The 25,786-nt window shown below is 33.9% G+C and overlaps 1 long non-coding RNA gene across 1 annotated transcript; it reads right to left on the bottom strand.

Moving 5' to 3' along the window:
• Window positions 1-267: 267 nt before the first annotated feature.
• Window positions 268-16,894, bottom strand: LOC121420359. Its single transcript, XR_005970747.1, has 2 exons — window positions 16,502-16,894; window positions 268-1,134 (listed from the first exon to the last, which is right to left on the bottom strand). It is a non-coding gene; the product is annotated as an uncharacterized LOC121420359 (long non-coding RNA).
• Between the last annotated feature and the right edge of the window lie 8,892 nt (window positions 16,895-25,786).

Raw genomic sequence — 25,786 nt, 5'->3', positions numbered from 1 at the left:
TCCGTCAAAGTTTAAATTACGCGCGCAAGCGCGCGTTCACAATAGGCCAAAAATGTGCAAAAACATGCTTTTACAAAATTCTATATAACTCTTCAGATAGTCCGTTGACCCCCAAATTTTCTTTTATATTCGGATAGAATAGGACTTGTAGATGTGATTTCATGTCACATTTGACAATAAATTTTATCATAACGTCATCAAATTTGCGTCAGAACTAAAATTTTCCATTTTTGTTTTATGACGTTTTATTAATTTTGGAAATATGACTATAACTCCGTAATCATTGGTCGTTTTTAAGCCTGGTTTTCTACATATTGTAGCTGGTTTTATATTCTTCCAAATTATTTTACAATCTTATCATTTTAAGCAAGAGATCATCATAAATATTAACAATGTATAAAAGTATATCATTATGATAAAACTTGCACTTGAAAAATTCAATTTGAGGTTATATTTCATCGTTGCCTTGAAAGCGCATGGCAGTTACTGTGGTCGAATGGTTAGTGCATCTGCCTTGTAATGCGAGGGTCCCTGGATCGAAACCCATCAGGATCTATTTTTTTATTTATTAAGTTTTGTCTTATTTTGCGTGTAACCCCCATAAGCCAGTTTGGGGTTCCATTCTGCGCATGATAAGAAGTTCATTCGTACTAAAGTGACATGACTGTTTTATATTTAATGAGATATTAGCAACAACCTTGATGTCTTGATTTTTCTTTTGAATTGTGCGTTTTAATACACGCATAAAAACAACAATACGTGTACTAGCAACTGGTATTTCAGAGTTGGCCAAGTATTGTTATAAAAACATGCTGAACGCATTCCAAATACCTCCATCAGTGTTCATTGCTTTGCTTTCTATTCACTTGGTCTATGCAATTTCTCCATCCTGCTATGTAAGACATGCTTGCATAATATCTTGCAATGAAATCTACCTATCGTAATGTAAGAAATAAAAGGTCATTTGGTCATGATTGTTCATGAGGTAACCAAAAATCTAGTCTATGGATACTGATTTAAATTTTTCAAAACTGGATTCTAGATTCTTGCTTTCATCACCACTGCTCACTATTTCGTGTTATCACTTGCTAAATTTGAATTGTCATTCTTTAGAAAAGAAGTTTTTTTTACAAACTTTTCTTTGAAACTAGAACTTTAATTCGTCTTTAGGACGAATTAGGTGATCTGTCTCTGAATCTCATGATCACGATCTTATTCTTTGAATTATGATCACCATGTTAATGCAGATCAATACAATTAACCATGATGATAATAAGCGTAGTTTTATTAATGAAAGGACATGTTGAATACTGTTGAAAGACAGTGAAAGAGAAGGTAAAGATCTTGTTTTTATAAAAAATAGTCAATTCCAATTTCGCAAGTGATAACACGAAATAGTGAGCACAGTGTTGACGAAAGCAAAAATCTAGAATCCAGTTTTGAAAATTTAAATCAGTAGGCCTATGCATAGACCAGTATTTACTTACCTCATGAGCAGTTATGACCAAATGACATTTACTTTCTTACATGACGATATGTAGATTTCATTGCAAGATGTTATGCAAGCATGTCTTACATAGCAGGATGGAGAAATTGCATAGACCAAGTGAATAGAAAGCAAAGCAATGAACACTGATGGAGGTATTTGGAATGCGTTCAGCATGTTCTTATAACAATACTTGGCCAACTCTGAAATACCAGTTGCTAGTACACGCATTGTTGTTTGTATGCGTGTATTGAAACGCACAATTCAAAAGAAAAATCAAGACATCAAGGTTGTTGCTAATATCTCATTAAATATAAAACAATCATGTCACTTTAGTACAAATGAACTTATTATGCGCAGAATGGAACCACAAACTGGCTTATGGGGGTTACACGCAAAATGAGACAAAATTTAATAAATGAAAAAAAAAATAGATCCTGATGGGTTTTGATCCAGGGACCCTTGCATTACAAGGCAGATGCACTAACCATTCGACCACAGTAACTGCCATACACTTTCTAGGCAACTATGAAATATAACCTCAAATTGAATTTTTCAAGTGCAAGTTTTATCATAATGATATACTTTTATACATTGTTAATATTTATGATGATCTCTTGCTTAAAATGATAAGATTGTAAAATAATTTGGAAGAATATAATACCAGCTACAATATGTAGAAAACCGGGCCCAAAACGACCAATTATTACGGAGTTATAATCATATTTCCAAAATTATCAAAACGTCATAAAACAAATATGGAAAATTTTAGTTCTGACGAAAATTTGATGACGTTATGATAAAATTTATTGTCAAATGTGACATGAAATCACACTTACAAGTCCTATTCTATCCGAATATAAAAGAAAATTTGGGGGTCAACGGACTATCTGAAGAGTTATATAGAATTTTGTAAAAGCATGTTTTTGCACATATTTGGCCTATTGTGAACGCGCGCTTGCGCGCGTAATTCAAACTTTGACGGAAGCGCATTCCTTTATTACTGGTCGTAGAAGGTCGGTTAAGGTATCAACTTATTGGGAATTTCATAAAGAATGCATTGATGTAAAATAAAGTGCAGTTGTGCGTTGCGTAAGGACGTTACGCGCGTAAACGCGCGCGAAAACCTGTGAGCGCGCAAATTCCTGAAATGCTTAGAATGACCTGAAACGTACTCTACTTTGATCAAAAAGTGATTTTGAGCATTTTAAAATTTTGACGCGCGCGTACATGCGCGTCGTGACCTGTAAATGACCTTTGATGACATGGACAGTTGACCCTTGATCTGAAGTTAATTTCATGTTAATATTGTTAATTTTTGATGATTGATAATGGAGATATTGTTGATAATGTGATTTTACAAAATGGCGCGTAGATGACGTCACGATGACCATTTGACGTTGAACTTGTTTCGTACACATTGTATGATAACTGTCCATAATTGATAATATTTTGATGAAAATTGATTGAATAGTTTTGATGATTTTGGTGGAACAAGAAAAGGGTGGAAAAAGAAAAATAAACTAGAATTTTAATTCGTCTTACGGACGAATTAGGTGATCTGTCTGTGAATCTCATGATTATGATCTATTTTTTTATAATGATCACCATGTCAATGCAGATCAATATGAGCATCATGATATTAAGAGCAGTTTTATTAATGAAAGGACATGTTTAATACTTTTGAAAGACATTATTTGAAAGAAAAGGTTGTAAAAAAAACTTCTTTTCTAAAGAATGACAATTCAAATTTAGCAAGTGATAACAGGAAATAGTGAGCAGTGGTGATAAAAGCAAGAATCCAGTTTTGAAAAATTTAAATCAGTATCCACAGACTAGATTTTTGGTTACCTCATGAACAATCATGACCAAATGACCTTTCATTTCTTACATTACGATAGGTAGATTTCATTGCAAGATATTATGCAAGCATGTCTTACATAGCAGGATGGAGAAATTGCATAGACCAAGTGAATAGAAAGCAAAGCAATGAACACTGATGGAGGTATTTGGAATGCGTTCAGCATGTTCTTATAACAATACTTGGCCAACTCTGAAATACCAGTTGCTAGTACACGCATTGTTGTTTTTATGCGTGTATTGAAACGCACAATTCAAAAGAAAAATCAAGACATCAAGGTTGTTGCTAATATCTCATTAAATATAAAACAATCATGTCACTTTAGTACAAATGAACTTCTTATCATGCGCAGAATGAAACACAAAATGGCTTATGGGGGTTACACGCAAAATAAGACAAAACTTAATAAATAAAAAAAAATAGATCCTGATGGGTTTCGATCCAGGGACCCTCGCATTGCAAGGCAGATGCACTAACCATTCGACCACAGTAACTGCCATACACTTTCTAGGCAACGATGAAATATAACCTCAAATTGAATTTTTCAAGTGCAAGTTTTATCATAATGATATACTTTTATACATTGTTAATATTTATGATGATCTCTTGCTTAAAAGGATAAGATTGTAAAAAATAATTTGGAAGAATATAAAACAAGCTACAATATGTAGAAAACCAGGCCAAAACGACCAATGATTACGGAGTTATAGTCATATTTCCAAAATTATTAAAACGTCATAAAACAAAAATGGAAAATTTTAGTTCTGACGCAAATTTGATGACGTTATGATAAAATTTATTGTCAAATGTGACATGAAATCACATCTACAAGTCCTATTCTATCCGAATATAAAAGAAAATTTGGGGGTCAACGGACTATCTGAAGAGTTATATAGAATTTTGTAAAAGCATGTTTTTGCACATTTTTGGCCTATTGTGAACGCGCGCTTGCGCGCGTAATTCAAACTTTGACGGAGGCGCATTCCTTTATTACTGGTCGTAGAAGGTCGGTTAAGGTATCAAATTATTGGGAATTTCATAAAGAATGCATTGATGTAAAATAAAGTGCAGTTGTGCGTTGCGTAAGGACGTTACGCGCGTAAACGCGCGCGAAAACCTGTGAGCGCGCAAATTCCTGAAATGCTTAGAATGACCTGATTCGTACTCTGCTTTGATCAAAAAGTGATTTTGAGCATTTTAAAATTTTGACGCGCGCGTACATGCGCGTCGTGACCTGTACATGACCTTTCATGACATGGACAGTTGACCCTTGATCTGAAGTTAATTTGATGTTAATATTGTTAATTTTTGATGATTGATAATGGAGATATTGTTGATAATGTGATTTTACAAAATGGCGCGTAGATGACGTCACGATGACCATTTGACGTTGAACTTGTTTCGTACACATCGTATGATAACTGTCCATAATTGATAACATTTTGATGAAAATTGATTGATTAGTTTTGATGATTTTGGTGGAACAAGAAAAGGGTGGAAAAAGAAAAATAAACTAGAATTTTAATTCGTCTTACGGACGAATTAGGTGATCTGTCTGTCAACCTCATGATAATGATCTATTTTTATATAATGATCACCATGTCAATGCAGATCAATATGAGCATCATGATATTAAGCGCAGTTTTATTAATGAAAGGACATGTTGAATACTGTTGAAAGACATTATTTGAAAGAAAAGGTTGTAAAAAAAACTTGCTTTTCTAAAGAATGACAATTCAAATTTAGCAAGTGATAACACGAAATAGTGAGCAGTGGTGATGAAAGCAAGAATCCAGTTTTGAAAAATTTAAATCAGTATCCATAGACTAGATTTTTGGTTACCTCATGAACAATCATGACCAAATGACCTTTCATTTCTTACATTACGATAGGTAGATTTCATTGCAAGATATTATGCAAGCATGTCCTACATAGCAGGATGGAGAAATTGCATAGACCAAGTGAATAGAAAGCAAAGCAATGAACACTGATGGAGGTATTTGGAATGCGTTCAGCATGTTCTTATAACAATACTTGGCCAACTCTGAAATACCAGTTGCTAGTACACGCATTGTTGTTTTTATGCGTGTATTGAAACGCACAATTCAAAAGAAAAATCAAGACATCAAGGTTGTTGCTAATATCTCATTAAATATAAAACAATCATGTCACTTTAGTACGAATGAACTTCTTATCATGCGCAGAATGGAACCACAAACTGGCTTATGGGGGTTACACGCAAAATGAGACAAAATTTAATAATGAAAAAAAAAAATAGATCCTGATGGGTTTCGATCCAGGGACCCTCGCATTGCAAGGCAGATGCACTAACCATTCGACCACAGTAACTGCCATACACTTTCAAGGCAACGATGAAATATAACCTCAAATTGAATTTTTCAAGTGCAAGTTTTATCATAATGATATACTTTTATACATTCTTAATATTTATGATGATGTTTTGCTTAAAATGATAAGATTGTAAAATAATTTGGAAGAATGTAAAACCAGCTACAATATGTAGAAAACCGGGCCAAAAACGACCAATGATTACGGAGTTATAGTCATATTTCCAAAATTATTAAAACGTCAAAAAACAAAATTGGAAAATTTTAGTTCTGACGAAAATTTGATGACGTTATGATAAAATTTATTGTCAAATGTGACATGAAATCACATGTACAAGTCCTATTCTATCCGAATATAAAAGAAAATTTGGGGGTCAACGGACTATCTGAAGAGTTATATAGAATTTTGTAAAAGCATGTTTTTGCACATTTTTGGCCTATTGTGAACGCGCGCTTGCGCGCGTAATTCAAACTTTGACGGAGGCGCATTCCTTTATTACTGGTCGTAGAAGGTCGGTTAAGGTATCAACTTATTGGAAATTTTATAAAGAATGCATTGATGTAAAATAAAGTGCAGTTGTGCGTTGCGTAAGGACGTTACGCGCGTAAACGCGCGCGAAAACCTGTGAGCGCGCAAATTCCTGAAATGCTTAGAATGACCTGAAACGTACTCTACTTTGATCAAAAAGTGATTTTGAGCATTTTAAAATTTTGACGCGCGCGTACATGCGCGTCGTGACCTGTAAATGACCTTTGATGACATGGACAGTTGACCCTTGATCTGAAGTTAATTTGATGTTAATATTGTTAATTTTTGATGATTGATAATGGAGATATTGTTGATAATGTGATTTTACAAAATGGCGCGTAGATGACGTCACGATGACCATTTGACGTTGAACTTGTTTCGTACACATCGTATGATAACTGTCCATAATTGATAACATTTTGATGAAAATTGATTGATTAGTTTTGATGATTTTGGTGGAACAAGAAAAGGGTGGAAAAAGAAAAATAAATAAAAAGAATAAAGAAACTAGAATTTTAATTCGTCTTACGGACGAATTAGGTGATCTGTCTGTGAATCTCATGATCACGATCACGATCTATTTTTTTTAATCATGATCATCATTTCAATGCAGATCAATATGAATATCATCACAATAAACGTAGTTTTATCAATGAAAGGACCTGTTAAATACTGTTGAAAGACATTAAAATAAAAGGTTGTATAAATCTTGTTTTTCTAAAGAATGTCAATTCCAATTTAGCAAGTAATAACACGAAATAGTGAGCATAGTGTTGACGAAAGCAAGATTCTAGAATCCAGTTTTGAAAAAAAATTAAACCAGTATACATTGACCAGTATTTAGTTGCCTCATGAGCAGTAATGACTAAATGACATTTAATTTCTTACATTACGATATGTAGATTTCATTGCAAGATATTATACAAGCATGCCTTACAGAGCAGGTTGGAGCAATTGCATAGACCAGGTGAATAGAATAGCAAAGCAATGAACACTGACGGAGGCATTTGTTGCATTTCTTTCTGGAATGCAGCGTTAGCCGTGTTCTTATAACAATACATAGCCAACTCTGAAACACCAGTTGCTAGTACACGCATTGTTGTTTTTTGCATGTATTGAATCGCACAATCTAAAAGAATAATCAAGACATCAAGGTTATTACTAATATTTCATTAAATATAAAACAATCATGTCACTTTAGTACCAATGAACTTTTTCTTATCATTTGCAGAATGAACCCCAAACTGGCTTATAGGGTTTACACGCAAAATGAGACAAAATTTAATTAAAAAAAAATAATAGATGCTGATGGGTTCGATCCAGGGACCCTCGCATTACAAGGCAGATGCACTAACCATCAGACCATAGTAACTGCCATACACTTGCAAGGCAACGATAAAATATAACCTCAAATTGAATTTTTAAGGTGAAACTTTTATCATAAATTATACTTCTATACATTGTTAATATTTATGATGATCTCCTGCTCAAAATGATAGAAATGTAACATAATTTGGAAGAATATATAATTAACTACAATATGTCGAAAACCGGGCCAAAAACGACCAATGATTACGGAGTTATAGTCATATTTCCAAAATTATTAAAACGTCAAAAAACAAAATTGGAAAATTTTAGTTCTGACGAAAATTTGATGACGTTATGATAAAATTTATTGTCAAATGTGACATGAAATCACATCTACAAGTCCTATTCTATCCGAATATAAAAGAAAATTTGGGGGTCAACGGACTATCTGAAGAGTTATATAGAATTTTGTAAAAGCATGTTTTTGCACATTTTTGGCCTATTGTGAACGCGCGCTTGCGCGCGTAATTCAAACTTTGACGGAGGCGCATTCCTTTATTACTGGTCGTAGAAGGTCGGTTAAGGTATCAGATTATTGGGATTTTATAAAGAATGCATAGATGTAAAATAAAGTGCAGTTGTGCGTTGCGTAAGGATGTTACGCGCGTAAGCGCGCGCGAAAACCTGTGAGCGCGCAAATTCCTGAAATGCTTAGAATGACCTGAAACGTACTCTACTTTGATCAAAAAGTGATTTTGAGCATTTTAAAATTTTGACGCGCGCGTACATGCGCGTCGTGACCTGTAAATGACCTTTGATGACATGGACAGTTGACCCTTGATCTGAAGTTAATTTGATGTTAATATTGTTAATTTTTGATGATTGATAATGGAGATATTGTTGATAATGTGATTTTACAAAATGGCGCGTAGATGACGTCACGATGACCATTTGACGTTGAACTTGTTTCGTACACATCGTATGATAACTGTCCATAATTGATAATATTTTGATGAAAATTGATTGAATAGTTTTGATGATTTTGGTGGAACAAGAAAAGGGTGGAAAAAGAAAAATAAATAAAAAGAATAAATAAATAAAGAAATAAATAAAAAAGAAAATTCGTAGAAACACAAGAGGTGATCTGTCAATTGACAGATCACCTAATAAATAAAAAAGAAAATTCGTAGAAACATAAGAGGTGATCTGTCAAATTTGACAGATCACCTAATAAAAAGAATAAAGAAATAAATAAAAAAGAAAATTCGTAGAAACACAAGAGGTGATCTGTCAATAATTGACAGATCACCTAATAAAAAGAATAAAGAAATAAATAAAAAAGAAAATTCGTAGAAACACAAGAGGTGATCTGTCAATAATTGACAGATCACCTAATAATGTATTTCAAAAGTATTAAACATGTCCTTTCATTAATAAAACTGCTCTTTATATGATGATGCTCATATTGATCTGCATTGACATGGTGATCATTATAAAAAAATAGATCATAATCATGAAATTTACAGACAGATCACCTAATTCGTCCGTAAGACGAATTAAAATTCTAGTTTATTTTTCTTTTTCCACCCTTTTCTTGTTCCACCAAAATCATCAAAACTAATCAATCAATTTTCATCAAAATGTTATCAATTATGGACAGTTATCATACGATGTGTACGAAACAAGTTCAACGTCAAATGGTCATCGTGACGTCATCTACGCGCCATTTTGTAAAATCACATTATCAACAATATCTCCATTATCAATCATCAAAAATGAACATTATTAACATCAAATTAACTTCAGATCAAGGGTCAACTGTCCATGTCATGAAAGGTCATGTACAGGTCACGACGCGCATGTACGCGCGCGTCAAAATTTTAAAATGCTCAAAATCACTTTTTGATCAAAGCAGAGTACGAATCAGGTCATTCTAAGCATTTCAGGAATTTGCGCGCTCACAGGTTTTCGCGCGCGTTTACGCGCGTAACGTCCTTACGCAACGCACAACTGCACTTTATTTTACATCAATGCATTCTTTATGAAATTCTCAATAATTTGATACCTTAACCGACCTTCTACGACCAGTAATAAAGGAATGCGCCTCCGACAAAGTTTGAATTACGCGCGCAAGCGCGCGTTCACAATAGGCCAAAAATGTGCAAAAACATGCTTTTACAAAATTCTATATAACTCTTCAGATAGTCCGTTGACCCCCAAATTTTCTTTTATATTCGGATAGAATAGGACTTGTAGATGTGATTTCATGTTACATGTGACAATAAATTTTATCATAACGTCATCAAATTTTCGTCAGAACTAAAATTTTCCATTTTTGTTTTATGACGTTTTAATAATTTTGGAAATATGACTATAACTCCGTAATCATTGGTCGTTTTTGGCCCGGTTTTCGACATATTGTAGTTGGTTATATATTCTTCCAAATTATGTTACATTTCTATCATTTTGAGCAGGAGATCATCATAAATATTAACAATGTATAGAAGTATAATTTATGATAAAACTTTCACCTTGAAAATACAATTTGAGGTTATATTTTATCGTTGCCTTGCAAGTGTATGGCAGTTACTATGGTCTGATGGTTAGTGCATCTGCCTTGTAATGCGAGGGTCCCTGGATCGAAACCCATCAGCACCTATTATTTTTTTTATTAAATTTTGTCTCATTTTGCGTGTAACCCCTATAAGCCAGTTTGGGGTTCATTCTGCAAATGATAAGAAAAAGTTCATTGGTACTAAAGTGACATGATTGTTTTATATTTAATGAAATATTAGTAATAACCTTGATGTCTTGATTATTCTTTTAGATTGTGCGATTCAATACATGCAAAAAACAACAATGCGTGTACTAGCAACTGGTGTTTCAGAGTTGGCTATGTATTGTTATAAGAACACGGCTAACGCTGCATTCCAGAAAGAAATGCAACAAATGCCTCCGTCAGTGTTCATTGCTTTGCTATTCTATTCACCTGGTCTATGCAATTGCTCCAACCTGCTCTGTAAGGCATGCTTGTATAATATCTTGCAATGAAATCTACATATCGTAATGTAAGAAATTAAATGTCATTTAGTCATTACTGCTCATGAGGCAACTAAATACTGGTCAATGTATACTGGTTTAAATTTTTTTGATCTGCATTGAAATGATGATCATGATTAAAAAAAATATATCGTGATCGTGATCATGAGATTCACAGACAGATCACCTAATTCGTCCGTAAGACGAATTAAAATTCTAGTTTCTTTATTCTTTTTATTAGGTGATCTGTCAATTATTGACAGATCACCTCTTGTGTTTCTACGAATTTTCTTTTTTATTTATTTCTTTATTCTTTTTATTTATTTTTCTTTTTCCACCCTTTTCTTGTTCCACCAAAATCATCAAAACTATTCAATCAATTTTCATCAAAATATTATCAATTATGGACAGTTATCATACAATGTGTACGAAACAAGTTCAACGTCAAATGGTCATCGTGACGTCATCTACGCGCCATTTTGTAAAATCACATTATCAACAATTTCTCCATTATCAATCATCAAAAATTAACAATATTAACATCAAATTAACTTCAGATCAAGGGTCAACTGTCCATGTCATCAAAGGTCATGTACAGGTCACGACACGCATGTACGCGCGCGTCAAAATTTTAAAATGCTCAAAATCACTTTTTGATCAAAGTAGAGTACGAATCAGGTCATTCTAAGCATTTCAGGAATTTGCGCGCTCACAGGTTTTCGCGCGCGTTTACGCGCGTAACGTCCTTACGCAACGCACAACTGCACTTTATTTTACATCAATGCATTTTTTATGAAATTCTCAATAATTTGATACCTTAACCGACCTTCTACGAGCAGTAATAAAGGAATGCGCTTCCGTCAAAGTTTGAATTACGCGCGCAAGCGCGCGTTCACAATAGGCCAAAAATGTGCAAAAACATGCTTTTACAAAATTCTATATAGCTCTTCAGATAGTCCGTTGACCCCCCAAATTTTCTTTTATATTCGGATAGAATAGGACTTGTAGATGTGATTTCATGTTACATGTGACAATAAATTTTATCATAACGTCATCAAATTTTCGTCAGAACTAAAATTTTCCATTTTTGTTTTATGACGTTTTAATAATTTTGGAAATATGACTATAACTCCGTAATCATTGGTCGTTTTTGGCCCGGTTTTCGACATATTGTAGTTGGTTATATATTCTTCCAAATTATGTTACATTTTTATCATTTTGAGCAGGAGATCATCATAAATATTAACAATGTATAGAAGTATAATTTATGATAAAACTTTCACCTTAAAAATACAATTTGAGGTTATATTTTATCGTTGCCTTGCAAGTGTATGGCAGTTACTATGGTCTGATGGTTAGTGCATCTGCCTTGTAATGCGAGGGTCCCTGGATCGAAACCCATCAGCATCTATTATTTTTTTTAATTAAATTTTGTCTCATTTTGCGTGTAACCCCTATAAGCCAGTTTGGGGTTCATTCTGCAAATGATAAGAAAAAGTTCATTGGTACTAAAGTGACATGATTGTTTTATATTTAATGAGATATTAGTAACAACCTTCATGTCTTGATTATTCTTTTAGATTGTGCGATTCAATACATGCAAAAAATCAACAATGCGTGTACTAGCAACTGGTGTTTCAGAGTTGGCTATGTATTGTTATAAGAACACGGCTAACGCTGCACTCCAGAAAGAAATGCAACAAATGCCTCCGTCAGTGTTCATTGCTTTGCTATTCTATTCACCTGGTCTATGCAATTGCTCCAACCTGCTATGTAAGGCATGCTTGTATAATATCTTGCAATGAAATCTACATATCGTCATGTAAGAAATTAAATGTCATTTAGTCATTACTGCTCATGAGGCAACTAAATACTGGTCAATGCATACTGGTTTAATTTTTTTTTTCAAAACTGGATTCTAGAATCTTGCTTTCGTCAACACTATGCTCACTATTTCGTGTTATTACTTGCTAAATTGGAATTGACATTCTTTAGAAAAACAAGATTTATAAAACCTTTTATTTTAATGTTTTTCAACAGTATTTAACAGGTCCTTTCATTGATAAAACTACGTTTATTGTGATGATATTCATATTGATCTGCATTGAAATGATGATCATGATTAAAAAAATAGATCGTGATCGTGATCATGAGATTCACAGACAGATCACCTAATTCGTCCGTAAGACGAATTAAAATTCTAGTTAGGTGATCTGTCAATTGACAGATCACCTCTTGTGTTTCTACGAATTTTCTTTTTTATTTATTTCTTTATTTATTTATTCTTTTTATTTATTTTTCTTTTTCCACCCTTTTCTTGTTCCACCAAAATCATCAAAACTATTCAATCAATTTTCATCAAAATATTATCAATTATGGACAGTTATCATACGATGTGTACGAAACAAGTTCAACGTCAAATGGTCATCGTGACGTCATCTACGCGCCATTTTGTAAAATCACATTATCAACAATATCTCCATTATCAATCATCAAAAATTAACAATATTAACAGCAAATTAACTTCAGATCAAGGGTCAACTGTCCATGTCATCAAAGGTCATTTACAGGTCACGACGCGCATGTACGCGCGCGTCAAAATTTTAAAATGCTCAAAATCACTTTTTGATCAAAGTAGAGTACGTTTCAGGTCATTCTAAGCATTTCAGGAATTTGCGCGCTCACAGGTTTTCGCGCGCGTTTACGCGCGTAACATCCTTACGCAATGCACAACTGCACTTTATTTTACATCTATGCATTCTTTATAAAATTCCCAATAATTTGATACCTTAACCGACCTTCTACGACCAGTAATAAAGGAATGCGCCTCCGTCAAAGTTTGAATTACGCGCGCAAGCGCGCGTTCACAATAGGCCAAAAATGTGCAAAAACATGCTTTTACAAAATTCTATATAACTCTTCAGATAGTCCGTTGACCCCCAAATTTTCTTTTATATTCGGATAGAATAGGACTTGTAGATGTGATTTCATGTCACATTTGACAATAAATTTTATCATAACGTCATCAAATTTTCGTCAGAACTAAAATTTTCCAATTTTGTTTTTTGACGTTTTAATAATTTTGGAAATATGACTATAACTCCGTAATCATTGGTCGTTTTTGGCCCGGTTTTCGACATATTGTAGTTAATTATATATTCTTCCAAATTATGTTACATTTCTATCATTTTGAGCAGGAGATCATCATAAATATTAACAATGTATAGAAGTATAATTTATGATAAAAGTTTCACCTTAAAAATTCAATTTGAGGTTATATTTTATCGTTGCCTTGCAAGTGTATGGCAGTTACTATGGTCTGATGGTTAGTGCATCTGCCTTGTAATGCGAGGGTCCCTGGATCGAAACCCATCAGCATCTATTATTTTTTTTAAATTAAATTTTGTCTCATTTTGCGTGTAAACCCTATAAGCCAGTTTGGGGTTCATTCTGCAAATGATAAGAAAAAGTTCATTGGTACTAAAGTGACATGATTGTTTTATATTTAATGAAATATTAGTAATAACCTTGATGTCTTGATTATTCTTTTAGATTGTGCGATTCAATACATGCAAAAAACAACAATGCGTGTACTAGCAACTGGTGTTTCAGAGTTGGCTATGTATTGTTATAAGAACACGGCTAACGCTGCATTCCAGAAAGAAATGCAACAAATGCCTCCGTCAGTGTTCATTGCTTTGCTATTCTATTCACCTGGTCTATGCAATTGCTCCAACCTGCTCTGTAAGGCATGCTTGTATAATATCTTGCAATGAAATCTACATATCGTAATGTAAGAAATTAAATGTCATTTAGTCATTACTGCTCATGAGGCAACTAAATACTGGTCAATGTATACTGGTTTAATTTTTTTTCAAAACTGGATTCTAGAATCTTGCTTTCGTCAACACTATGCTCACTATTTCGTGTTATTACTTGCTAAATTGGAATTGACATTCTTTAGAAAAACAAGATTTATACAACCTTTTATTTTAATGTCTTTCAACAGTATTTAACAGGTCCTTTCATTGATAAAACTACGTTTATTGTGATGATATTCATATTGATCTGCATTGAAATGATGATCATGATTAAAAAAATAGATCGTGATCGTGATCATGAGATTCACAGACAGATCACCTAATTCGTCCGTAAGACGAATTAAAATTCTAGTTAGGTGATCTGTCAATTGACAGATCACCTCTTGTGTTTCTACGAATTTTCTTTTTTATTTATTTCTTTATTTATTCTTTTTATTTATTTTTCTTTTTCCACCCTTTTCTTGTTCCACCAAAATCATCAAAACTATTCAATCAATTTTCATCAAAATATTATCAATTATGGACAGTTATCATACGATGTGTACGAAACAAGTTCAACGTCAAATGGTCATCGTGACGTCATCTACGCGCCATTTTGTAAAATCACATTATCAACAATATCTCCATTATCAATCATCAAAAATTAACAATATTAACATCAAATTAACTTCAGATCAAAGGTCAACTGTCCATGTCATCAAAGGTCATTTACAGGTCACGACGCGCATGTACGCGCGCGTCAAAATTTTAAAATGCTCAAAATCACTTTTTGATCAAAGTAGAGTACGTTTCAGGTCATTCTAAGCATTTCAGGAATTTGCGCGCTCACAGGTTTTCGCGCGCGTTTACGCGCGTAACGTCCTTACGCAACACACAACTGCACTTTATTTTACATCAATGCATTCTTTATGAAATTCCCAATAAGTTGATACCTTAACCGACCTTCTACGACCAGTAATAAAGGAATGCGCCTCCGTCAAAGTTTGAATTACGCGCGCAAGCGCGCGTTCACAATAGGCCAAATATGTGCAAAAACATGCTTTTACAAAATTCTATATAACTCTTCAGATAGTCCGTTGACCCCCAAATTTTCTTTTATATTCGGATAGAATAGGACTTGTAGATGTGATTTCATGTCACATTTGACAATAAATTTTATCATAACGTCATCAAATTTTCGTCAGAACTAAAATTTTCCATTTTTGTTTTATGACGTTTTAATAATTTTGGAAATATGACTATAACTCCGTAATCATTGGTCGTTTTGGGCCCGGTTTTCTACATATTGTAGCTGGTTTTATATTCTTCCAAATTATTTTACAATCTTATCATTTTAAGCAAGAGATCATCATAAATATTAACAATGTATAAAAGTATATCATTATGATAAAACTTGCATTTGAAAAATTCAATTTGAGGTTATATTTCATCGTTGTCTTGCAAGTGTATGGCAGTTACTGTGGTCGAATGGTTAGTGCATCTGCCTTGTAATGCGACGGTCCCTGGATCAAAACCCATCAGGATCTATTTTTTTTTTCATTTATTAAATTTGTCTCATTTTGCGTGTAACCCCCATAAGCCAGTTTGTGGTTCCATTCTGCGCATGATAAGAAGTTCATTTGTACTAAAGTGACATGATTGTTTTATATTTAATGAGATATTAGCAACAACCTTGATGTCTTGATTTTTCTTTTGAATTGTGCGTTTCAATACACGCATAAAAACAACAATGCGTGTACTAGCAACTGGTATTTCACAGTTGGCCAAGTATTGTTATAAGAACATGCTGAACGCATTCCAAATACCTCCATCAGTGTTCATTGCTTTGCTTTCTATTCACTTGGTCTATGCAATTTCTCCATCCTGCTATGTAAGACATGCTTGCATAATATCTTGCAATGAAATCTACCTATCGTAATGTAAGAAATGAAAGGTCATTTGGTCATGATTGTTCATGAGGTAACCAAAAATCTAGTCTATGGATACTGATTTAAATTTTTCAAAACTGGATTCTAGATTCTTGCTTTCATCACCACTGCTCACTATTTCGTGTTATCACTTGCTAAATTTGAATTGTCATTTTTTAGAAAAGCAAGTTTTTTTTACAACCTTTTCTTTCAAATAATGTCTTTCAACAGTATTCAACATGTCCTTTCATTAATAAAACTGCGCTTAATATCATGATGCTCATATTGATCTGCATTGACATGGTGATCATTATAAAAAATAGATCATAATCATGAGATTCACAGACAGATCACCTAATTCGTCCGTAAGACGAATTAAAATTCTAGTTTATTTTTCTTTTTCCACCCTTTTCTTGTTCCACCAAAATCATCAAAACTATTCAATCAATTTTCATCAAAATATTATCAAATGTGGACAGTTATCATGCGATGTGTACGAAACAAGTTTACCGTCAAACGGTCATCGTGACGTCATCTACGCGCCATTTTGTAAAATCACATTATCAACAATATCTCCATTATCAATCATCAAAAATTAACAATATTAACATCAAATTAACTTCAGATCAAGGGTCAACTGTCCATGTCATCAAAGGTCATTTTACAGGTCACGACGCGCATGTACGCGCGCGTCAAAATTTTAAAATGCTCAAAATCACTTTTTGATCAAAGTAGAGTACGAATCAGGTCATTCTAAGCATTTCAGGAATTTGCGCGCTCACAGGTTTTCGCGCGCGTTTACGCGCGTAACGTCCTTACGCAACGTAAAACTGCACTTAATTTTACATCAATGCATTCTTTATGAAATTTCCAATAATTTGATACCTTAACCGACCTTCTACGACCAGTAATAAAGGAATGCGCATCCGTCAAAGTTTGAATTACGCGCGCAAGCGCGCGTTCACAATAGGCCAAAAATGTGCAAAAACATGCTTTTACATAATTCTATATAACTCTTCAGATAGTCCGTTGACCCCCACATTTTCTTTTATATTTGGATAGAGTAGGACTAGTAGATGTAATTTCATGTCACATCTGACAATAAATTTTATCATAACGTCATCAAATTGGCGTAAAAACTAAAATTTCAATTTTTGTTTTATTACGTTTCAATAATTTTGCAAATATGACTATAACTCCGTAATCATTGGTCGTTTTTCGCCCGGTTTTCGACATATTGTAGTTGGTTATGTATTCTTCCATATTATGTACATTTTTTATCAATTTGAGCAGGAGATCATCATGAATATTAGCAATGTATAGAAGTATATTATTATGATAAAACTTTCACTTGAAAAATTCAATTTGAGGTTATATTTTATCGTTGCCTTGCAAGTGTATGGAAGTTACTATGGTCTGATGGTAAGTGCTCTGCCTTCTAATGCAAGGGACCCTGGTTCGAAACCCATCAGGATCTATTTTTTTATTTATGAATTTTTTCTCATATTGCGTGTAACCCTTACAAGCCAGTTCAGATTTCCATTCTGTGCATGATAAGAAGAAGTTCATTCGTACTAAAATGACATGATTGTTTTATATTTAATGAGACATTAGTAACAACCCTGATGTCTTGATTATTCTTTTGAATGGTGTGTTTCATTACATACATGCAAACAATAATGCGTGCACTAGCAACTGGCATGTCACAGTTGGCCAAGTATTGTTAAATGAACATGCTAACGCATTCCAAGAAGAAATGCAACTAATACCTCCTTCAGTGTTCATTGCTTTGCGATTCTATTCACCTGGTCTATGCAATTTCTCAATCCTACTATGTAAGGTATTCTGGCATATCTTGCAATGAAATCTACCTATCATTATATAAGAAATGAAAAGTCCTTTGACAAAAATTGGAAACTGGTCCATGGATCTTGATTTAAATTTTTCAAAACTGGATTCAACATTTATTTCTAGCGTTTCGTCAACACTGTGCTCACTAATTCGTGTCGTCACTTGCAAAATTGGAATTTACATTTCTTAGAATAAGAAGATCTGTTTATACAACCTTCTTTTTCAGTGTCGTTCAACAGTATTCAACATGTCTTTTCATGAATAAAACTACCCTATCATCATTATGGTCATATTGATCTGCATTGACATATCATGATAACAAAATTAGATCGTGATCATGATCATAAGATTCACAGACAGATCACCTAATTCGTCCGTAAGACGAATTAAAATTCTAGTTTATTTTTCTTTTTCCACCCTTTTCTTGTTCCACCAAAATCATCAAAACTATTCAATCAATTTTCATCAAAATATTATCAATTATGGACAGTTATCATACGATGTGTACGAAACAAGTTCAACGTCAAATGGTCATCGTGACGTCATCTACGCGCCATTTTGTAAAATCACATTATCAACAATATCTCCATTATCAATCATCAAAAATGAACAATATTAACATCAAATTAACTTCAGATCAAGGGTCAACTGTCCATGTCATCAAAGGTCATGTACAGGTCACGACGCGCATGTACGCGCGCGTCAAAATTTTAAAATGCTCAAAATCACTTTTTGATCAAAGTAGAGTACGTTTCAGGTCATTCTAAGCATTTCAGGAATTTGCGCGCTCACAGGTTTTCGCGCGCGTTTACGCGCGTAACGTCCTTACGCAACGCTCAACTGCACTTTATTTTACATCAATGCATTTTTTATTAAATTCCCAATAATTTGATACCTTAACCGACCTTCTACGACCAGTAATGAAGGAATGCGCCTCCGTCAAAATTTAAATTACGCGCGCAAGCGCGCGTTCACAATAGGCCAAAAATGTGCAAAAACATGCTTTTACAAAATTCTATATAACTCTTCAGATAGTCCGTTGACCCCCAAATTTTCTTTTATATTCGGATAGAATAGGACTTGTAGATGTGATTTCATGTCACATTTGACAATAAATTTTATCATAACGTCATCAAATTTGCGTCAGAACTAAAATTTTCCATTTTTGTTTTATGACGTTTTATTAATTTTGGAAATATGACTATAACTCCGTAATCATTGGTCGTTTTTAAGCCTGGTTTTCTACATATTGTAGCTGGTTTTATATTCTTCCAAATTATTTTACAATCTTATCATTTTAAGCAAGAGATCATCATAAATATTAACAATGTATAGAAGTATAATTTATGATATAACTTTCACCTTAAAAATTCAATTTGAGGTTATATTTTATCGTTGCCTTGCAAGTGTATGGCAGTTACTATGGTCTGATGGTTAGTGCATCTGCCTTGTAATGCGAGGGTCCCTGGATCGAAACCCATCAGCATCTATTATTTTTTTTATTAAATTTTGTCTCATTTTGCGTGTAACCCCTATAAGCCAGTTTGGGGTTCATTCTGCAAATGATAAGAAAAAAGTTCATTGGTACTAAAGTGACATGATTGTTTTATATTTAATGAGATATTAGTAACAACCTTGATGTCTTGATTATTCTTTTAGAATGCGATTCAATACATGCAAAAAAACAACAATGCGTGTACTAGCAACTGGTATTTCAGAGTTGGCTATGTATTGTTATAAGAACACGGCTAACGCTGCACTCCAGAAAGAAATGCAACAAATGCCTCCGTCAGTGTTCATTGCTTTGCTATTCTATTCACCTGGTCTATGCAATTGCTCCAACCTGCTCTGTAAGGCATGCTTGTATAATATCTTGCAATGAAATCTACATATCGTCATGTAAGAAATTAAATGTCATTTAGTCATTACTGCTCATGAGGCAACTAAATACTGGTCAATGCATACTGGTTTAATTTTTTTTTCAAAACTGGATTCTAGAATCTTGCTTTCGTCAACACTATGCTCACTATTTCGTGTTATTACTTGCTAAATTGGAATTGACATTCTTTAGAAAAACAAGATTTATAAAACCTTTTATTTTAATGTCTTTCAACAGTATTTAACAGGTCCTTTCATTGATAAAACTACGTTTATTGTGATGATATTCATATTGATCTGCATTGAAATGATGATCATGATTAAAAAAATAGATCGTGATCGTGATCATGAGATTCACAGACAGATCACCTAATTCGTCCGTAAGACGAATTAAAATTCTAGTTTATTTTTATTGCCAAATTTTGTCGCCAGGTTATCTCAAAATCGGGCCTGTCAAATTCCTTGATTTTCATGTCATGTATGGATATTATTGTGGAATCGCGAAACGAAACTTTTCAAGGTCATCAAATCCTGATGACGTCATCTAGGCGCCATTTTGTAAAATTAAATTATTGATCATATCATCGCAACTAATCATCATAAATCATTCATATTTGCATCATATCAAGTTCAGATCACTGTAGCTCTTCAAGGAGTCCGTTGACCCCCAATTTTTCCTCACTCTTGGATAGAGTAAATATCTCATTTGGAGATCGTATAAATACCACAAAATTATGTTAGAAATAAAAATTACACATTTTTGCAATAAACGTCAACGTATTTATGCATATTTGACTGTATCTTTTTTATTAGTGGTCAGTTTTCTCTCAAATTTTGATATGATGCAGTCGAAACAATTCTCTACAAATAACGTGAGAATAATTTTCACTTTTGACCACAGCATCAATGTTTTGTGACCTGTTTAAATTTTTGCAAAATTTTTCTGGGCCTAATTTTTGAGAATTTTTTAAGAAAATGTCTTATCAATCAATTTTACGGTCTTCCTGTAAATTTCAAGCCAACTGGTTTTCTGGTTTTTCATGTAGGACATTTTTCGTAGTTTTTCCGGAACTTTTTAAGAGGTAATTTTAACATTGTAAAACATCATTTATGTATTTTCTTAGTAAACGCTACAATATTGAAACGCTATTGTGTTGAAAAATTTCATTCCGGACATTTTGGGGAATTTTCCGGATTTTTTTTATTTGGTTATTTTCACTAAATATAACATATAACAAATTTTCAGATACCTTCTGTGAAATTAAGAATTACGCAACTTACTTAAATACAAATTTTCCCGAAATTCTGCGGGGAAAATTACCTGGAATTGAATCTTCCACCTGACTTTTTTCAGTAAAATCATCAAGAAAGAATTTTCAAGCAAATGTTAAAGTCATACACAATTAATAAATGGATATTGAAAATTCTTGACGGAAAATATAATGTGAAATGTTTAGGAATTTGCAGAAATTTTGCAAACATTCCCCCCCCCCCCCCCCCCCCAAAAAAAAATCTACTTAATTCTTTCATCAAATACATCACTAATGAGTTTTGAAGTGAATGCTGTGAAATTGTAGCATTGTGAAATTTCTCATTAAAAATAATTCAAATTTAGCAGTAGTTTTGAATAAAATTTTTAAGACATTTTAGTTATCAAAAAGTATCACCTGTGAATTTTCAAGCATTCTGTGAAACTGATACCCACTGACATTGTGAAAATTCTTGCTTGAAATCTGAAAAGAAAAATTGCTGACAGAATAAAGAATTTTTTAAAAATATTTTACATACAAAAATATGAAACTGTAGATTAAAGATTAGCTGCTCTGAAAATGAAGGCTTCTTTCATAGCGCATTTTTGGGAAGCCAATTTCGGTAAATCGCCCCGTCTCTTATTTTTTGAGGAGTTTTTAAGGCATTTTACGTGCTCAACACTTCATTTCGTATTTACCGTATTGCATTATCACCAACATATTTATAACCATCACGTTTATCATCACCACATTAAAGAGTGAGTATTTAGCAATGGTCAAAATTTACTCCCATGATGTCTATCATCAAGATTGTCTACTGATTCATTTCATACATTAGCCGACACATAATGAAATTTCATGACAGACCACCTAATTCGTCCTCATGACGAATTAAAATCTAGTTTTTAGGTGGTCTGTCATGAATATGACAGATCACCTATTATTATCGTCAGATTTTACTTTATTTATTTTTATTGCCAAAGCTAGTAACCACTTTATCTCAATATCGGGCATGTCAGATTTCTTGATTTTCATGTCATGTATGGCAATCATTATGGAAATGCGAAACGAAACTTTTCAAGGTCATCAAATCGTGATGACGTCATCTAGGCGCCATTTTGTAAAATTAAATTATTGATCATATCATCGCAACTAATCATCAAAAATCATCCATATTTGCATCATATCAAGTTCAGATGACAAGTCATCAGGACATGTCAACAGAGGTCATGCAAAGGTCACGACGCGCACGTACGCGCGCGTCAAAATTTAAAAATTTTCCAAATCAACCGTGGTCAAGTTTGGGTACGTTTCAGGCCATTTTGAGCATGTCAAGAATTTGCGCGCGCACAGGTATGCGTGCGCGTTCTTGCTCCTACCATCGCTATGCCTCTTCGAGTCGTCATTTATTTTGTGTCTGTCCATCGTCCATGATCTTCTGATTAATTTGATACCTCATTCAGCCTCTTACGACCAATAATACGCGAATGCGCGTCAATTCAAATGTGCCTTACACGCGCGTGCAAACTCGCAAAATAAGTCAAAAGTGGGCAAAAATATGCCTATATAAAATTCACTGTAGCTCTTCAAGGAGTCCGTTGACCCCAATTTTTTTTTCCTATTCGAATAGAGTATGAATTGGAGATATGATTTTATGCCACATTTGACCCTTAAAAACATCGTGACGTCATCAACATGGCGTCGGAACTAAAAATTAGTGTTTTCTGTTTCATGATGTCACAACACTCATGTAAATTGATTCTAATTACGTAAATATTGGTCTTTTCTCGCCAAATTTTCAATATGTTTTACCTTAGAATGTACCCTTTAGACAATATGTCCATTGTTTCATTTTAAAGCTTGTACTATTCTCAAAACTGGAATTTGTACTAGGTTTGTCATCATGACATTTTTCTACTTGCAACAATTTACATTGACAATATGTTTCCTGTTTTGCGCTCCCTGTCTGTCCGGAAGATCGTGGTCGACTGGATAACGCATCTGCCTGGTAACGCTAGGGTCGGTGGTTCAAACCTCGCTTGACTCTCTTTTTTTTTTTTTTTTTTTTTCCTTTATTATTAGGTGGTCTGTCATGAATATGACAGATCACCTATTATATTCGTCAGATTTTACTTTATTAGGTGGTCTGTCATGAATATGACAGATCACCTATTATATTCGTCAGATTTTACTTTATTTATTTTTATTGCCAAATTTTGTCGCCAGGTTATCTCAAAATCGGGCCTGTCAAATTTCTTGATTTTCATGTCATGTATGGATATTATTGTGGAATCGCGAAACGAAACTTTTCAAGGTCATCAAATCGTGATGACGTCATCTAGGCGCCATTTTGTAAAATTAAATTATTGATCATATCATCGCAACTAATCATCATAAATCATTCATATTTGCACCATATTAAGTTCAGATGACAGGTCATCAGGACATGTCAACAGAGGTCATGCAAAGGTCACGACGCGCACGTACGCGCGCGTCAAAATTTTAAAATTTTCCAAATCAACCGTGGTCAAGTTTGGGTACGTTTCAGGCCATTTTGAGCATGTCAAAAATTTGCGCGCGCACAGGTATGCGTGCGCGTTCTTGCTCCTACCATCGCTATGCCTCTTCGAGTTGTCATTTATTTTGTGTCTGTCCATCGTCCATGATCTTCTGATTAATTTGATACCTCATTCAGCCTCTTACAACCAATAATACGCAAATGCGCGTCAATTCAAATGTGCCTTACACGCGCGTGCAAACTCGCAAAATAAGTCAAAAGTGGCCAAAAATATGCCTATATAAAATTCACTGTAGCTCTTCAAGGAGTCCGTTGACCCCCAATTTATTTTTCCTATTCGAATAGAGTATGAATTGGAGATATGATTTTATGCCACATTTGACCCTTAAAAACATCGTGACGTCATCAACATGGCGTCGGAACTAAAAATTAGTGTTTTCTGTTTCATGATGTCACAACACTCATGTAAATTGATTCTAATTACGTAAATATTGGTCTTTTCTCGCCAAATTTTAAATATGTTTTACCTTAGAATGTACCCTTTAGACAATATGTCCATTGTTTCATTTTAAAGCTTGTACTATTCTCAAAACTGGAATTTGTACTAGGTTTGTCATCATGACATTTTTCTACTTGCAACAATTTACATTGACAATATGTTTCCTGTTCTGCGCTCCCTGTCTGTCCGGAAGATCGTGGTCGACTGGATAACGCATCTGCCTGGTAACGCTAGGGTCGGTGGTTCAAACCTCGCTTGACTCTCTTTTTTTTTTTTTTTTTTTTTTCCTTTATTATTAGGTGGTCTGTCATGAATATGACAGATCACCTATTATATTCGTCAGATTTTACTTTATTTATTTTTATTGCCAAATTTTGTCGCCAGGTTATCTCAAAATCGGGCCTGTCAAATTTCTTGATTTTCATGTCATGTATGGATATTATTGTGGAATCGCGAAACGAAACTTTTCAAGGTCATCAAATCGTGATGACGTCATCTAGGCGCCATTTTGTAAAATTAAATTATTGATCATATCATCGCAACTAATCATCATAAATCATTCATATTTGCACCATATTAAGTTCAGATGACAGGTCATCAGGACATGTCAACAGAGGTCATGCAAAGGTCACGACGCGCACGTACGCGCGCGTCAAAATTTTAAAATTTTCCAAATCAACCGTGGTCAAGTTTGGGTACGTTTCAGGCCATTTTGAGCATGTCAAAAATTTGCGCGCGCACAGGTATGCGTGCGCGTTCTTGCTCCTACCATCGCTATGCCTCTTCGAGTTGTCATTTATTTTGTGTCTGTCCATCGTCCATGATCTTCTGATTAATTTGATACCTCATTCAGCCTCTTACAACCAATAATACGCAAATGCGCGTCAATTCAAATGTGCCTTACACGCGCGTGCAAACTCGCAAAATAAGTCAAAAGTGGCCAAAAATATGCCTATATAAAATTCACTGTAGCTCTTCAAGGAGTCCGTTGACCCCCAATTTATTTTTCCTATTCGAATAGAGTATGAATTGGAGATATGATTTTATGCCACATTTGACCCTTAAAAACATCGTGACGTCATCAACATGGCGTCGGAACTAAAAATTAGTGTTTTCTGTTTCATGATGTCACAACACTCATGTAAATTGATTCTAATTACGTAAATATTGGTCTTTTCTCGCCAAATTTTAAATATGTTTTACCTTAGAATGTACCCTTTAGACAATATGTCCATTGTTTCATTTTAAAGCTTGTACTATTCTCAAAACTGGAATTTGTACTAGGTTTGTCATCATGACATTTTTCTACTTGCAACAATTTACATTGACAATATGTTTCCTGTTCTGCGCTCCCTGTCTGTCCGGAAGATCGTGGTCGACTGGATAACGCATCTGCCTGGTAACGCTAGGGTCGGTGGTTCAAACCTCGCTTGACTCTCTTTTTTTTTTTTTTTTTTTTCCTTTATTATTAGGTGGTCTGTCATGAATATG

The sequence above is a fragment of the Lytechinus variegatus genome, chromosome 8 (genome assembly GCF_018143015.1).
Source record: "Lytechinus variegatus isolate NC3 chromosome 8, Lvar_3.0, whole genome shotgun sequence".
Classification (NCBI taxonomy): Eukaryota; Metazoa; Echinodermata; class Echinoidea; order Temnopleuroida; family Toxopneustidae; genus Lytechinus; species Lytechinus variegatus.
The sequence above is the reverse complement of the archived record's forward strand: the minus strand, read 5'-3'. Positions and strand labels throughout refer to the sequence as shown.